Source organism: Schistocerca cancellata, chromosome 5 (assembly GCF_023864275.1).
Source record: "Schistocerca cancellata isolate TAMUIC-IGC-003103 chromosome 5, iqSchCanc2.1, whole genome shotgun sequence".
NCBI lineage: Eukaryota > Metazoa > Arthropoda > Insecta > Orthoptera > Acrididae > Schistocerca > Schistocerca cancellata.
In genome coordinates, this window is record NC_064630.1 from 240,609,636 (window position 1) to 240,627,109 (window position 17,474).

The following is a 17,474-nucleotide window of genomic DNA, read 5'->3' on the forward strand; positions in this document are numbered from 1 at the left end:
CGACCGAACCCAGTTCCCTCTGAGCAGCCATAGCGTACGGATCTCCGTGCCGGCACGTTCACAGGAGCTCAGTCCGTCAGTTCACCTGATGATGGCGACATGTATGATCGCCGAAATATTGTGCCCGTTGGACACTATAGACCGGCAGCACACCCGTGGATATTTTGATTATCAAATACGCCAGGAGAAACTCAAGAATCACAATAGCCACCTTGTCACAAAGCATGTAATTGCATGATGCAGTGAGGTGAATACCACAATTCGTAGGATATTTTAACCACGCCATCATCAAAAAGAAAATCGCTTCACGACTCTTCTTCTTTTTTCCTTTAGTTCACTGAAGTCAGATTTTTACTTAACACTCAAATACGTGAATTCCTAAGGGACCAAACTGCTGAGGTCATCGGGCCCTATTCCTACACCATTTAAACTAACTTAATCCAAGTTATGCTAAGAACAACACACACACACCCATGCCCGAGAGAGGACTCAAATCACTGGCGGGAAGGGCTGTGCAGTCCGTGACATGGTACCTCAAACCGCACGATCATAACACTCAAGTTAACATTAACAGTACATAGACATGAATTGGTTCTACCAAGAAGTTCGTCAATGGAGCCGAAAGAGTTGGCCAAAAAGATATCACTAGGCTCGTATTAAACAGAACTTCATTAGTAGTTAAATTCTTTTAATGTTGCTGGAAAGTTATTTAAAATATATTTTTCTAAATTACACATACTTGTATGGACCAATCAATTGACATTACATTTTTCGTTATTATTATTCTTATTTTTAGTTTTAGTACTGATTCCATGAATTGGAAAAAGAGATACACTATTTGTAACAAATTTCGTTAAGGAAAAAATATATTGGGAGGTGGTAACTTGTATCCCCACTTATTTGAAAAGGCATCCGCAGGATGATCTTAAGTTTACATCACAAACGACGTGAACGGCAGTTGGTAGGTTTGTTTCTGCATCTGAAAAATGATGTATTTAAATTTCTCGCCAGTCGCATAAGATCGCTGCTAGTAGCGGCACTATGAGGATGCAAATCAGGTTTGCTTTACATACACGCTTTAATGGTCATGAGCGTTAGTTACCTTTGAGATTGGACGTGGTGAGTTCATGTCAGTCAAGAATGCCTTTAAGGCGACAAAGACGCCATTATCACCTCTCACGCGGTTTGCACGATGTCGTGTAATAGGACTAGGAGGCACTCGATCTTCCTTCTGTGATACCGCAGAAAGAGTTGACACGAATATAGCCACTATACATGATTGCTGGCAGTGGTGGTAACGAGAATGTACAGTGGGAAGAAGACTGGGCTCCAGCTGGCCACGTGGCAATAACGGGAGCGAAGACCATCGTGTCGTCGTGTGGCTCTGCGGCATCAAACGGCATCCGCTGCAGAAATTTCAGCAGGAGTTAGAACTGTAAGTAGGCTGTTTATGTTTTCCTATTGGCAACGTTACGTAGCGCTCTGTATGAAAATCACTGGCTGTGCTGTTGTGCAGTCTGTGGCTAGTTTGCATTGTTGTCTGCCATTGTAGTGTTGGGCAGCTGGATGTGAACAGCGCGTAGCGTTGCGCAGTTGGAGGTGAGCCGCCAGCAGTGGTGGATGTGGGGACAGAGATGGCGGAGTTTTGAAATTTGTAATACTGGATATTATGAACTGATATGTACATTATGATTTTTCAACGTTATTAAGGTAAATACATTGTTTGTTCTCTATTAAAATCTTTCATTTGCTAACTATGCCTATCAGTAGTTAGTGCCTTCCGTAGTTTGAATCTTTTATTTAGCTGGCAGTAGTGGCGCTCGCTGTATTACAGTAGTTCGAGTAACCAAGATTTTTGTGAGGTAAGCGATTTGTGAAACGCATAGGTTAATGTTAGTCAGGGCCATTCTTTTGTAGGGATTTCTGAAAGTCAGATTGCGTTGCGCTAAAAATATTTTGTGTCAGTTTAAGCACAGTCTTATATAATTTTTCAAAGGGGATGTTTCAGAACTACAGTGACACGACGAACTGTTGCATGGCGGTTAATAATCTTTTCATATTTTTGGGCTACATTCATGTAATAATGTTTGAATGATATTTCCGCCATTTTACTGTACAACTTTTTTATTTCATATCACTGTCATGATTTCGGTGTATAGCCAGTATCAAGTACAAAAATTTTGGGGATAAGTAGAATTTGTTAAGACATTGACTTCACTTAATAAAAATCTAATTATATACCCCACATTATTGATCAGGCCGAAATCATCGGTCACTTCAAGGACAACTCCGAGCCAGGCGCCATGTAGCGTGCATTCCAATGACCCAGAAACAACGCCATTTGCGACTTCAATGGTGTCAAGCGAGAGCCTATTGGAGGTCAGGGTAGTGGTCTGTTATGTTTCCAGACGAAATGTGGATCTGCCTCGGTGCCAGTGATGGCTGCGTGTTTGTTAAAAGGAGGCCGTTTGAGGGCCTGCAACCAACCCCTCTGCGTACTAGACACACTGGACCTATGCCTATAGTTATGGTGTTGGGTGCCATTTCGTATGGTACCTGAAGCACTCTCGTGGTTATCCCACGCACTCTGACTGCAGATCTGTTCGTCAATCTGGCGATTAAACCTGTTGTGGTGCCATTCTTGAACAACATTCCGGATGGTGTTTTGCTTTTGTTGATGTTCATCTTATATCCTCCTTTCAAGACACTGTCCAGTCCGTTCATCTGCTCTTCCAGGTCCTTTGCTGTCTCTGACAGAAGTACAATATCATCGGCGAACCTCAACGTTTTTATTTCTTCTCAATGGATTTTAATACCTACTCCGAATTTTTCTTTTGTTTCCTTTACTGCTTGCTCAATATACAGATTGAATAACATCGGGGAGAGGCTACAGCCCTGTTTCACTCCCTTCCCAACCACTGCTTCCCTTTCATATCCCTCGACTCTTATAACTGCAATCTGGTTTCTGTACCAGTTGTAAATAGCCTTTCGCTGCCTGTATTATTGATGAAGTTCATTAAAACACAAGAAATGGAAGGGTCCTAAGATGGAACTGCAAGCAGCCATATCGAAAATCGGTAAGAAATCTCAAGAAAACGTCTGATCATTAATCTTCCGACTTATTCGATTCCATACCCAATAAATACGAAGCTGAAAAACGTGGGAACTTGCGGCGGTAGTGATGAAATATTTGTGGCGTTGCACAAGGGAGGCTGCATTTAGAGCAAAGGTATCGTCCATTGTTCCATCGCTATCTATGGATAGTCCCAAAGTGCATGACGTATCCGCCTAATCCCTCTACCACCTACAGAGGTGTACTAACTATCCAAAAAAACGTCCGTTTCCTGTAGCTCGCTCTGTAGTTGCATTTTCCTGCTTTAGTCTATATAACTTTAAGGTTTCTCTCAATGCACAGTTTGGCTGGCTATTATGACGTACTAAATAATTTATTAACTGGATCTGTTTATCCGTCTACTCTCACTGTTTTCACTGCATTAATTCGTGCTAGTAACTCCCCTCCCAAAAAGGCCATGAAGGCCCAACGGTACCGACCGGCCGCCGTGTCATCCTCTGCCCACAGGCGTCACAGGACGCGGATATGGAGGGGCATGTGGTCAGCACACCGCTCTCCCGGCCGTATGTCAGTTTCCGAGACCGGAGCTGCTACTTCTCAATCAAGTAGCTCCTCAGTTTGCCTCACAAGGGCTGAGTGCACACCGCTTGCCAACAGCGCTGGACAGACCGAATGGTCACCCATCCAAGTGCTAGTCCAGACCGACAGTTCTTAACTTCGGTGATCTGACGGAAACCGGTGTTACAACTGCGGCAAGGCCGTTGGCTACTAAAGCGCCTAAATGTCTCCAAAATTCAAATGAAGCTCTGTCCCCACGTTCTCCTGGTACATCACATGCGAACGTCACTGGTCAGCCATTTCATGCTAGTACTGAAAAGCAATTTGCGTTTGGACTGCATGAGGAGATACTGTTTTGATACCGTTAAGGGCGTAATATCGTTGATATACGGCGGAAATAAGACGAACAGACAGAATCATACGGTGGAAGAAACGAAAATGTGGCAAACAAATATCGAGGGAAGCTGAGAATTCAAGGAAATTATTTGGCTCCTTCTTTGAACTGACGAGTTTTGCGAGAGGCATAGACAGACTGAAAACTTTAATCCTAACGTCTAATGAGGAAACAGTGATTCCTTTAAGTGGAGCAAACAGACGCCTTTGGAATATTTTGACAAAGTACTAAGTCATGGTGATGAGGTAAAGATTGCAGATGATGGAAGAAGAAGTTCCAGAGCCAACATCGGATCAGATAAAAGCCACCCTGGAGGCCCATAAAAACAATAAGGCTCCAGGAGGTAGTGGCATCAATACTGACCTGTTTCGGGACGGTGGGAAGCGATGACTGAAGATCCGAGACAGCATATGGCAGAAATATGGCCAGCTGAGGACACTCCTGCAGAATGGAAATAAAGCAATTGTATGCCGGCTTTTTAAAGAGGGCTATGTCACGGAGGTGTATAATTACCCGCTGTTGGAGGTAGGATGTAAATTAACACCACTTTAGCCTAAGTCGGCTGAAACCTTTGCTGGGAGGGGTTGTATGCAGATACTAGAGTGGATTTACCCCGGGACCACCAATCACATCATCACATTGAGACAAATGGTGGAGACGTTTTATGAATTTGGTGAAGACGTACTAGGGATCAAGTTGCCAAGTACGCTTTGCTAATCAGTTGTCGGCACCTATGACAGTTAAGAATGGATTGAGACAGTGCGATCCTCTGTCTCCAGTTCTCTTTATCGTTGCGCTGGAAAAGGTGAGACGTGCAGCTGGCAATAATAGTGCGATGGAAATGGTTGTATGTGAGACGACCCTTGCATTTGCAAATGATGTACTGATTGTGTGGGAAACTCTGAATGAGGTGACAGTAGATGCACCTCGATCTATGCTAGAAGAGAGAAAATTACGTTTACTGATCAACGATGGGAAAACAAAGTTTGTACTGATAGTCTCTCGTCGACAAAATGATATGAACGTCTTCAGTATAGACGGTCACAATTTTGAAAGAGCCAAAACATTTGAGTTCTTTGGGTCAACACTGTCGAACGAAAGTGAGATAGAGAATAAAATTCGATTAAGGATAATAAGTGCAAACGGGTGTTCAACGGTTTAAACCACCTGTATATGTCACGCATTGCATCTCAGAAAAGCAAGATACTGCTGTACGTGTCACTGGTTGTGAGACATGAACAACTACGCTAACAATGGAAGAGAGTATCCGCGCATTTGAGAAAAAGATTTTAAGAAAAATTTATGGTCCTGTATAGAATACAGAAACTGCAAGGTGGGAAAGAAAGCACAATGAAGATCTGTATCGGATGTTAACGGAAGCTGATATTGGGAGAAAAAGACAACAATAGGCACGAATGTTCTCCAAGCAAAGTGCGCTCTCCCTGATAAAGAACTAGTACCTCAACCAACTGGTAGACGTTCAGGAGGATCACCAGTTTCATACTGGAGAGAAGTGTGAGAGTAAAGATTGCAGAGGGAGACCAAGAGATGAATACAGTAAGCAGGTTTAAAAGGCTGTAGATTGTAGTAGTTATTCGGAGAGAAATCTGAATGGAAGTAATTTTTCAGATGTAGAAACAAGCCTATCAATTTTCGTTCATGTGCGACACCTACTTGACTTGATGTCTCAGAATGGCATCTATCAATAAACCCTTTCATTTAGCCATGCCACAAATTTCTTTTCTCCCCAGTTCGGTTTAGTACTTCCTCATTGGTTACATGATCTACCCATCTAGTCTTCAGTATTCTTCTGCAGCACCACATTTCAAAAGCTTCTATTCTCTACTTGTCTGAACTATTCATCGTCCTCGTTTCACTTCCATTCAAGACTACACTCCAAGCAAGTGATTCAGAAAAGACTTCTGTCTCGGACATCCTAAACGCTGGCTGTGGAATCTGCTTCGTCCAGGGTCACTAAAGTTCTATCTTTCCACCTCGTTCGCTATTCGGAGATGACTTGGTTTGTACAGGATACAGTAGCATGGAAAGCAGCTTTAAGAAAAAGAGGAGACGAATAAAGAAAGGGTAGAAGAAAGGGGAAAATTGGAAGAAAGAAAACTGGGCTATTTAAGGAACAGTGAACAGCGTGGTCCACGACATAGATCAAATTGATAAACGTAATGATTCTGATGCAGTAGCACATATCAATTTTCGCTAACATACCAGAGTCACAATAGTGGAAAAACAAACCATGAAAGGGGGTATCTCCACCCTGATTTCATTACTAGTAAAATGTATGGTTTACCCGTTGATAAATGGGAAAATATGGAAAGCTAGCGTTGAAACATAAGTTTTACTGTCACATATTATGTGCTAAGTTTAACTTATACTTTAAAGTTCCCGAAAAAGATGCATTAGCTGAAACGAAGAAAGTCAATTGCATACAGTGCCTGGAACAAAATCCCTGAATGGTACGATATATTTCAATTAGAAACGGAACTGCAGTTGGTCAACGTTTTTAAAAGTAGACAACCTCATAAAAACGACAAAGCTGCTGCATCAGGTACATGTTATGTTGCAACATTTGACCTACAAAAGGCTCTTCCCATCTCAAATGTTACTACATCTGCAACGTACTACAAGGGAGCAGTTCTGAAACCCATTATTTTAACAAAAACAATGAGCACATGTCTTTATCAGACAAGACGGAGGGAGAGAGAGGATCCAAAGAAATAGTGTAGTACTTGCTAAACATATCATGCCAGGGCTAGAAACCATACACAAGTTATTTTCTGACTCATTCAGTGGCCAAAATCGAAATCTTAATGTGTCCTCTACATTAATGAACTAGTTTTTAAATCCTCAGTTAATCATTAAAACAATGTATCATAAATTTTTGGGTTCAGGCCTTTTACTTTTTGTTTCATCTGTCTTCTGACTGGTTTGATGCGGGCCGCTACGAATTCTTCTTCTGCACCAATCTCTTCCCCTCTCCTGTGCTAACCTTTTAATCTGCAGTAACGACTGCAACCTAATCCTCCGTTATTCGCTGGATGTATTGCAATCTCTGTCTTGACTTTTTGCCATCTACACCTCTATCTAGTACTATGGAGGTTATTCCCTGTCGTCTTAACAGATATCCCATCATCCTGTCCCTATTCCTTGTCAGTATTCTCCACTATTCTCCACATGTTCTTTTCTTCATCAATTCTACGGTGAACCTCCTCATTCTTTTTCTTACCAGTCAGCCTAATCTTCACCATTCTCCTGTAGCACATCTCAAATGCTTGGATTCTCTTCTGTTCAGGTTTTACCACTGTCCGTAATTCACTACCATGCAATGCTGTACTCCAAACGTATATCCTCAGAAATTTTTTCTTCAAATCAGCAGACACCTCTTGACAAAGAATTCCCTCTTCGCCTTTGTTAGTCTGTTTTTTATGTCCTTCATGCTCCTGTAATTGCTCTTCTCTTTCACTGACGATAGCAATGTCATCACCGAATCTTATCATTGATATCCTTTCACCCTGGATTTTAATCCTTCCCCTGAAATTGTCTTTTATTTCAGTTATTGCTTCTTCGAGCTATAGATTGAGCAGGAGGGGCGAAAGACTGCATTCCTGTCTTACGACTTTTTTTAATACGAGGACTTCGTTCTTAGTCATCCAGTCTTATTGTTCCTTCTTGGCTCTTGTACATATGACATATTATCCCTCTTTCCCTATAGCTTACTCCTATTTTTCTCAGAATTTGGATTATTTGGCCTCATTTTACATCATCGAACGCTTTTTCAAGGTCGACAAATCCTACGAACATGTCCTGATTCTTCCTCACTCTTGCTTCCATTAGCAAACGAAACGTCAGAACTGCCTCTCTGGTGCCTTTACCTTTTCTAAAGCCGAACTGTTCGTCCTCTAAGAGATCCTAAAATTTCCTTTTCCATTCTTCTGCATATTTTTGTTTTGCCTAATGATCAAAATTTCAGAGTAATAGAATCAGAGTCACGAAAGTGTATTTATATCTTTACTACTGAGGGCTGGATTCATTTAGCCAAGAGAGCCACGATTAAGAAGTCTCCCGTCGTTGTCAAGATCTAAAATTTTAGCCACCTAAGAACTTGAAGACGTTATAGTTAAAAGGGAAAAAACCCTCGTGGAGGTATGTACCGTCTACGCAACTAATTGAAGGCAGCTTGTTCATTACCATACGCGTTTCGCTTCTTTTATTTGGGAAGCATCATCAGTGATTTGCAATACATGTTTCCTTTTATACATACAATAAACTTATTATGTGGTAGATATAATATGCTGCTACATTACATTTTGTCGTGTTTCCCTCTTGTTTTTTTAGGTTAGGCTCAACATTTTGTAGCACAAATTTCTTAATGTGAACTTATCGTTCGCTATTACTTACGATTTCCGGCGCTGTTAACTCATGCGTGTGGTCCTGGAGATGTATTCGTTAGTTTCCATGTTCCAGCTGTCCGATTTCTAGCTTTCTTTCACCCACATTTGTCACATCACATGTATTACTTGCACTTTTCATTTTTTGTGATCAACATACGTGTGTTTTCGGTGTGTAGTGTTGCCAACTGTTGTTATCTGTCTTCTTTTGTGTTTTGTTGTGGTTTTGACATTTTTCATTTGGTTTGTGCGTGTGTGTGTGTGTGTGTGTGTGTGTGTGTGTGTGTGTGTGTGTGTGTTTCTTGTATGTAACTGTGTAATTCTTTCTTGAGAGGGTGGTTTTTATAAATATTCGTGTGTGTGTGGGGGGGGGGGTGAAAGAGAGAAAGAGACAGAGAGTAATGGAAGGAGAAAGAGAGAGAGAGAGAAAGAGAGAGAGAGAGAGAGAGAAGGGGGGAAGGAATTTCATGAATTATTTATCCTCGTTACATTTCGACTTGTTTTGGGTTTGGTGGTTAGCAAGATCAGAGAGTTATTGCTTATAAAGATTTGGTCGTTGAGTACCTCCTTTTCCATTGCAATGGCTCTTTGTATGTCACTGTTTTCATAAAATGAAGGCTTTCACGACCGCATGTTTCAGGTGCCGAGAATTCTTCCGGGTTGTACAGCCATTCTCCACGGAACTCTTCTGTCCCTGACGTTTCGTCCAAAGCTACGTTGGAAGTCTTCAGAGGTGCTCCAGTCGGCAAGACTCAGCACAACCAGGAACACCTCCAAAGATGTCCAACGTAGTTTTGGACGAAACGTCAGGTATAGAAGAGTTCCATGGACCACGGCCATACAACCCGGAAGAATTCCCGGCAGCTGTGACTGTTTTCTTGCAATGTCAGGAGATTTTTGTTGTAATTATTCACTCAGACAACTGTCATGTCACATTCTATGTTGGATAGTTCATGTCCATGTTTTATAAGGTGTTCAGAGATGGTAGACTGGCTATTTTCGTATTTCCAACTACTTATATGTTCTTTACATCTGGTTTTGAAGTTCTTGCTTGTCATCGCCAGATATACTGATTTACATTCTTGGTACTCTAGCTGGTATATACCTGCTCCTTGGGATGTCTCTGGTTTGTATATTGTTTGTAAATGAGATTGGAGTGTGTTTCTTGTTCTGTAAGCTATGTGTAATCTCTGTTTCTTTAGTATATTTGCTATTTTGTGTGTTGCTTTGTGTTTATATGTAAGAGTGTACCATTTTTTCTGTTATTCATGTCATGAGTGTTATTGTTTTGTGTTTCCGTGTGTACTGTAGTGTCTGTGGGGTTCTTTGGTGTTTGTGTTCTCAGCTTGTTTTGATTTTTCTTTAGCTGTGTTTTAATTTATTTTGTTGAGTTTTTGTACTACATATGTGTTGTAACCGTTGTTTGTGGCTATGAGTTGTATTGCTTGTAGTTCTTTGTTGTTGTATGTATTGTTTGTAATTCTTTTTCATCGTTTTCTTTGCTGAGTGGGATGTTATTCAGTCTGTGTAACATGTGTCGATGGGACACTAATTTTTGATTTTGTGGGTGGTTGGATTAAGTATGTATAATTATGTCTGTGGCCATTGGATTTCTGAAGATGTCAAATGTGTGTTTATTGCTGTCTCTCTTTATTGTTATATCCAAGAAATTTATTTGCTTTTGTGTTTCTTTTTCTGTGGTGAACTGAATATTTTTATGTATGTTGTTTACATCTGTATGAAGTTTATCAATTTTCTCTATTGGTTCATCTACCATACAGATTATGTCGTCCACATATCTGTACCAGTAAACAATTTTGTATCCTTTCTTTGTGATGAATGTATCAAAGATTGTCTTTTCTATGTGGTTGATGAATATGTTTGCCAATGTTACTGAAATTGGGGATCCCGTTGGAAGCCCATCTTCTTGTAAGTGAAATTCCTTTTCAAGTTGGAAGTAATTTTGGGATGTGATTGCTTTGAGATCTTTAGTTATTTCATTGATATTGTCTGCAGGTAGTTTGTTGTATGTCAGTAAGTTTTCTTCATTTAGTTTTATTGTGTTTGCAATGGGTATGGAGATGAACATGTTCTGTATGTCAAAAGAGATGAGTTATGCTGTTTGTGGGGTGTTTAAGTTTTTTATTTGTGTTAGGGGTTCATTTGTGTTTTACACTGTTCTGCTGTTTTTAATTTCATAATGTTGCTTTATGATTTTGTTCATGTGTTTTGGCACATGGTAAGATGGTGCATTCATAAAATTAATAATGGGCCTCAATGGAATGTGGGGTTTGTAGACCTAGGGATGGCTTCTGAGTTTTGGTGCTTTTGGATTCTTCTGTGTGATGTGTTGTTTTTGTTTATCTATATGTCTCATGTCTTAGAGGTTTTTTTTTGTACGTATGGAAGTGTGCTGTTGGTACAGATTAGAGTTTTGTTATATTGTTAGAGGAGTTTTTTTCTATATGTTGTTCTTTATTGATCAGTACTGCGATGTTCCCTTTATCAGTTCTTGTGACTATGATGTTAGCTTGTACTTTTTCTTTTAATTTCTTAGTGGAGTTTTTTTCTGTTTTAAGTTTACTGTTTTGCTCTTTCTTTGACATGGTGATTATGTTATTAATTTATTTCTTCACTAGTTCTCCTGATAGCCCAATATTTATAGTGTTGTTTTCTTTTTCCTCTTCCTCTGTCAAGATGTTTTCTGTTCCTACAATCAGGTTTTCTATGTAGTTGTTACCAATTTTTGCACTGATGTTGTGCTTGAGCCCTTTCTCTAATAGCTCCGTTTCTTCCTCTGTATTCTGTATCTGTAAGATTTATTAATTTTGGGTGAAATTTGCGGTGGTGAGTGTTTTGCACTTTGTCCTGCTTTTCTTTCTGATTATTTTTGTTTGTGAGTGTTCTCATTTTTCGATTGTGTTTGTTCTGTGTATATTGCAGTGTTCCTGCGCTTTAAAAATACCTTAAATACAGATAATCGTTTCTCGAAAGTGACTACACTGACGGAAAAAAATCACAACACCAAGAAGGTGTAGTGTTGCATAAACGAAAGTTGGTAGGCGTGTTTCTACATCTGAAAGATGGTGTCTATACATATTTCGCGCAAGTCGTATAAGATTGGTGCCGTGAGCGTCATTTACCTTTGAGATTGCCCGTGGTGAGTTGATGTTAGTCAAGAATTCCTTTAAGGCGACAGGAACTCCATTATCAACAGCTCATTGACTTTGAATGGGGTCGTGTAATAGGGCTACGAGAAGCTGGATGCTCCTTCTGCGCTACTGCAGAAAGACTGTACGTGATTGCTGGCAGCGGTAGTCACGAAATATACAGACACAAGAAGACCGCGGTCGGGATGACCATGTGGCACAACCGAGAGAAATGACCATCGTGCTTTCCGTATGGCTCTGGTGCATCGTACTGCATCTGCAGCAGTCATTTGACCAGCAGCTGGTACCACAGTGACACAACGAACTGTTAGAAATCGGTTACTTCGAGGACAGCTCCGAGCCAGACACCATGTAGCGTGAATTCCACTGACCCGTAAACCACCCAAGTAGCATGCAGTCTACTAACCGCGAAACAACGCCATTTGCGATTTCAATGGTGTCAAGCGAGAGCTCATTGGACGGCAGAACGGAGATCTGTTGTGTTTTCTGATGAAAGCTGGTTCGTCCTCGATGCCACTGATGGCTGTGTTTTGTTTAAAAGGGTGTCTCATCAGGAACATTCTCACGGTTATCCCACGCACCCTGACTGCAAATTTGTACGTCAGTCTGATGATTTGACCTGTTGTTCTGACATTCATGAAAGCATTCCAGGGGGTGTTTTCTAACAGGATAACGCTCGCCCATATACCGCTGTTCTAACCCAACGTGCTCTACAGAATGTCGACATGTCTCCGATTTCAAATAAGGTAGGTGCTCACAGGTATATATACTAAAGAACTATAATAACTTATGACAGCAAACGTTTTACAGAAAAATAGAAAAACTTGTAGAAGACATCCCTCGGATGAATCAGTTTGCCTTCTGGAGAAATATAGGAACACGCAAGACGATACTGAGCTACATCTACATCTTATTTTGGCAGATGGATTCAAGAAATGCAAACCTTATAACGTTAGTAGATTTAGAGAAAGATTTTTACGATGTCGACTGTAACACACTTTTTGAAAGTCTGAAAGTAGCAGGAGTAAAATGAATGGAGCAAAATGTAATATACAACTCCCATAGAAACCAGACGGTAGTAACAAGAGTCGAGAGGCATGAAAGGGAAGCAGTGGTTGGGAAGGAAGTGAGACAGGGTCGTACCCTATCGCCGTTTGTCGTCAATTTTATTCTATCTGTACATTGAGCAAGCAGTAACGGAAACAAAAAAATCTTTCGTGGAGGAATTAAAGTCAGGGAGAAGAAATCAAAACTTAAATATTCGCCGATGATGACAAAAGACGTGGGAGAGTAGTTTAACGGAACGGATAATGTCTTGAGACGAGATTGCAAGATGGGTATCAACAACAGTACGAGAATGGTAGTGACATGTGGTCGAATTAAATCAGGCGATGTTGAGGAAATAAGATTAGCAAATGAGTATTAGATGCGGTTTTCTCTGCGGGCAGCATAAATATTGACGATCGCCGAAGTAGAGAAGATATAAAATGTAGACAGACATCAGCAAGAACGTTTCTGTAAAAGAGTAATTTATTAAATTTAGTACCAATTTCGGTTTTAGGAAATCTTTTCTGAAGGTATTAGTCTGGATTGTAATCTTAAACGAAAGTGAAACGTGGATGATAACCAGTTCTCACAAGAAGAGAATAGACGAATTTGAAATGCGATGCTTTAAAATAATACTGAAGATTAGTGGGCCGATCGAATAACTAATGAGAAGGTACTGAATCAAGCTAAAAGAAGGGACCAGTTGATAGGGGAGTGCGATGAATACAGTAAGCGTGTTCAAATGGCCGTATGTTGCAGTAGTTATTCAGATATGGATAACACGATAGACTAGCGTGGAGAACTGCATCAAACTAGTGTTCGGACTGGAGACCACAACAACAAAAACAATTACACTTCACTGTCACACTGTTGTTATTCGTCTACGATATAGGTTACAACTGTCACCGAAATTCTGTTCATTGCACTAAACTGTCGGGCACAACCCCCGAATTGCTGTAATAGGAATGTTCACAAATTTCTGTGGTTATTTCCCGTTGGTGAAGGTATAATTATTGCAACAACAGAGATTTTTATAACAAAGAATTTATATTTTAAAAAAGGCTTTTCTTACTTTTGTTTTCCCTGCTAAAATGCTCACAATTGTCGCATGACGTATCTATGGGTACTATCTTGTCAGACACTATTAAACTGAAGACATCTTCTGCATTTCCCGTAATGTCTCGTTAACGAACAAACTTATCTGAAAACAGTTTTTCTCAATTTTAGTGGCTCCTCTAAAAGATCAAACTTGTTTGTCAAATTCGCTCTACTTTTCACGGGTCTTCAAACAAGCGTGAGCACACACTAACCAAGTTCATTGGATTTAACCTCAATTTTGACGTAGCTTTCACGCTATGGGGTGTAACGTCACCGGTTTCTCTTGTTGGTAGTTGATAGATTAGTACTGATTGCCCCTGGCTAAAACTCGGCGATAGTCGGTAGAGCGATGAAACTGTTATTAGGTAAAGACGACGTTACAAAAAACAATGCTGAACTGAAGTCTCGACGTGTGCGTGATATTTACTTCACCAATTGTGACCAATATTACGCTACTCGTCGTAATTAATTCGTTTATATTCGATGGTTTAACAGTTGCTATCAAAATATTAATGATAAATTCCATTCAGTTCCACCGACACCAATTTCCCCATAGTTTGGTTGTAATTTCAAATCTCTAATAAGTCGTAACATTGTGATTGCTTCCTAACGTCAAAGAGTTTCTAGAAATGTGCCGAGGGCTTCAGCAAATATTATCGCAGCACACAAAAGATCACAGTTATGTCTTTACAAAATTTTGTAATTTGGAATCACAAATGCGTAAATTGGCACGAAAGGGTGGTTTCTTTCACAATAACAATCACTTCCTAACAAGGCCGTGAGGAACAAGCTTTCCCAACTGTTCAATGCCTAGCTAGAGTTGAGTTCGAGTTATCTAATTAAAAAGTTCACTTCAGTCTAATGTAAGGTAGTCCTCCATCTGAATTCTAAACGATGTTATAGTTGAAGTCAATGTTTCGATTCACTGCGTCATAGTAGGACGCAATTATCAAAGCTCGATAAACAATCTAACCGCGCCTACATATACGAGTATTCAAACAAGTCTGACCAGCTTCGGCTAACTCTCGTAACGTAGTGACAATGGATCAAATTAGCCTTTACTCACGATTCTCAAAGAGTACTCACAGGAAGTATTCTTTGAGATCGTTGGTACTATTTGCTAATTTTAATTATAATGATTTTTCGATTTACTATGATCTTTGATTTTGTGTTTACTGAGATTCTATTTTTCTTTTGTAAGTTGATAAATTACTAAGTATAAGGTTCCTGTTTCAATTACTTGTTATTATCCAGATAATAGTGTTAAATGAAACTTTCGTTACTTGTTCATTTTTCATGGAATTTGGAACCTGTTTTGGAGAAATTTTTCGGGTATTGGTTCTTATTTTTTCTTTTTTCAATTTTCGTCCGAGGCAGTGGCATTACAGGGGGTTGTGTAGTGAAGTATAGTGGGCATGTACAGATTGCAAAACATGATGAAAACTTTAAACCATGGAAATCTGCTCCACTTACCAGATGTGTCTAAAAAATTGGCTGATGTTTGACAAACACACGCATAAAAGGTAGTTTGTCAACTCCGCCTGCTATCAAAATTTCTTTCAGACGCGTTTGTGCCCATGTGTTTGGTGAGCACGACAAACAGTGGATCACAGTGTCAGATAATTTAACCAATAGGTGAAATTTGACAAATTGTTTGGTCGTCTGTGGGGGCCTTAAGAGCTTCGGAACCCGTTTCTATGGCCTTTTTTTAACACTCTAAACGAGTTTGCCACTGTAGGGACACGTGTTTGACCAGTATGACTGGGAATTTCACGAGAGAAAGCGCAAGGTTTTGAAAGGTGAATGATGAATTAACTCATATCTTTTCCCCAATGACAAATTCAGCCGAAAAAGCCCATATGAAATTTTTAAAATAATTACATCTGCATCTTTTGTTAGTACAAGAACGCCGACAGCAAAAAACATTTATTTCAAATATTTTGTTGCCGATTTCTAGGTTTAGCTTAGGTAGCCTGATGCAAGCCTTTGCGTCCATACGTAACTACTAAAACGTCCATTCATTTGAACTTGCTTACTGCAGTAAACCTTGGAATCTCTCTCCCCACACTTTTTATCCATACACACCGCCCTCCTTTATCTGTTGCCTGATATCCTCTTAGTCTTGACAAAAAAGTTAACTATACCTTTTACATGGATGAAAACAGAAACGTATGGTGATCGTTAACTTAAGCTTCAAACCCAGAGGCATACCTTGACGCCGGCTTATTTTATGCTCATGTTTAACATTTTCTTCTGCAAAAATAATTTTTTCATACAAGTATTTATTAAAAAACAAAAGTACACATCTTAAAGATTAAGTAAATAAATTTTGGCTGGTAAATTGATGAGCCCATGCAGCACAAAAAGGTGGAGAAAGTACCTCTCCGCGTATTGCGCAACTAAACCGTTCGCACTATTGAGGATGAAGTATAGATTTTGCATTGAAAATTAAACATATGTACATTATCAGAATTAAATTCTCTATGATGTGAACATCTAAAATCAAATTTCCTGAAGTGCATTTCAAAATACATAGGTAATGAAAATCGGTCTATTTTGTTGTCTTTAAATATAAATAACAAACATTATAAAAAATGGTTTTTGAGCTTCACGCCAAAATTACAACTGCATGTTTTATTAAATCCAGAACAGCATTCAGTTGTATCGGGATTTTTCTTAATCATGCGAACTAGTTTAAAAAACGTTGTTCCGAGAAGTTGGCATTTAAAATTTTAAGCTGGATTTTTGTGCATGTAACTTCAAAATTTTTTTAGCCTACCATCAATCTGCTGTTCCTATGCTTTAGAGTAAGCCTTTCTCTTCTTAGAAACTCTCATTATCTAAAGTGTGAGTCTCTCTAGGAGCAATCATAGCCCCGACGGTAGTCTGGAACGAGCGCCGGTCCGCACGCTTGAGGATGTTCTCGTCGCTTTTCGTGACGAATGAACACGCCGTGGTGTCGATAACGATTCCCACGACTTTCATTTTATTCAGAACACCTTAAAGACGTCGTTAAGATTGACGCACCCCTGACCGTTAGCAATCTGGATGACTTTTATAATCTAAAACACGTGTTTTGGAGCGTAAGTCCAAATTAATAAATTCAGTGTTTCATTGCTGTTCTTGGTATAGGCTCCAAGGCAACTATCCATCAAATTGTAGTCATTCAGATGTTTGTACGGATCAGCAACGCCTTCAATAACTTAACTCCTCAGTGGCAACATACGATCAGACTTTCATCATGGCAGCGACAACAGCAACCATTACGAAATTGTCTCGAATGAAAAACAGCCCACAGTTGCACTAAATTCTATTTATTTTAAACCTTGACCATGGTTTCTGCTATAATAATATAGCCTTCTTCAGAAGTCATACATACTAATAAATGAAAAATGTCTTAGCCTAGCGGCTGCGACAAGACTAAAGTAAAATAACTTCAACAGACAGAAACCTGTTTCGAATATAAATAAAATTACATATGACAACGTATTTTATTTATGTTCGAAACAGGCTTATGCCTGTTGAAGTTATTTTATTTTAGTCTTGACGCAGCCGCTGGGCTAAGACATTTTTCATTTATTAGTGTGTATTACTTCTGAAGAAGGCTATATTATTATAGCAGAAACCACGGTCAAAGTTTAAAATAAACAGAATTTAGTGCAACTGTGGGCTGTTTTTCATTCGAGACTATCCAGTATCCCGTTCATCTCAGCTTGCTTACATTTACACCA

The 17,474-nt window shown here is 39.7% G+C and overlaps 1 pseudogene; it reads right to left on the bottom strand.

Moving 5' to 3' along the window:
- Positions 1-3,721: 3,721 nt before the first annotated feature.
- On the bottom strand, positions 3,722-3,839 carry LOC126189885 (5S ribosomal RNA; annotated as a pseudogene).
- Positions 3,840-17,474: the final 13,635 nt, after the last annotated feature.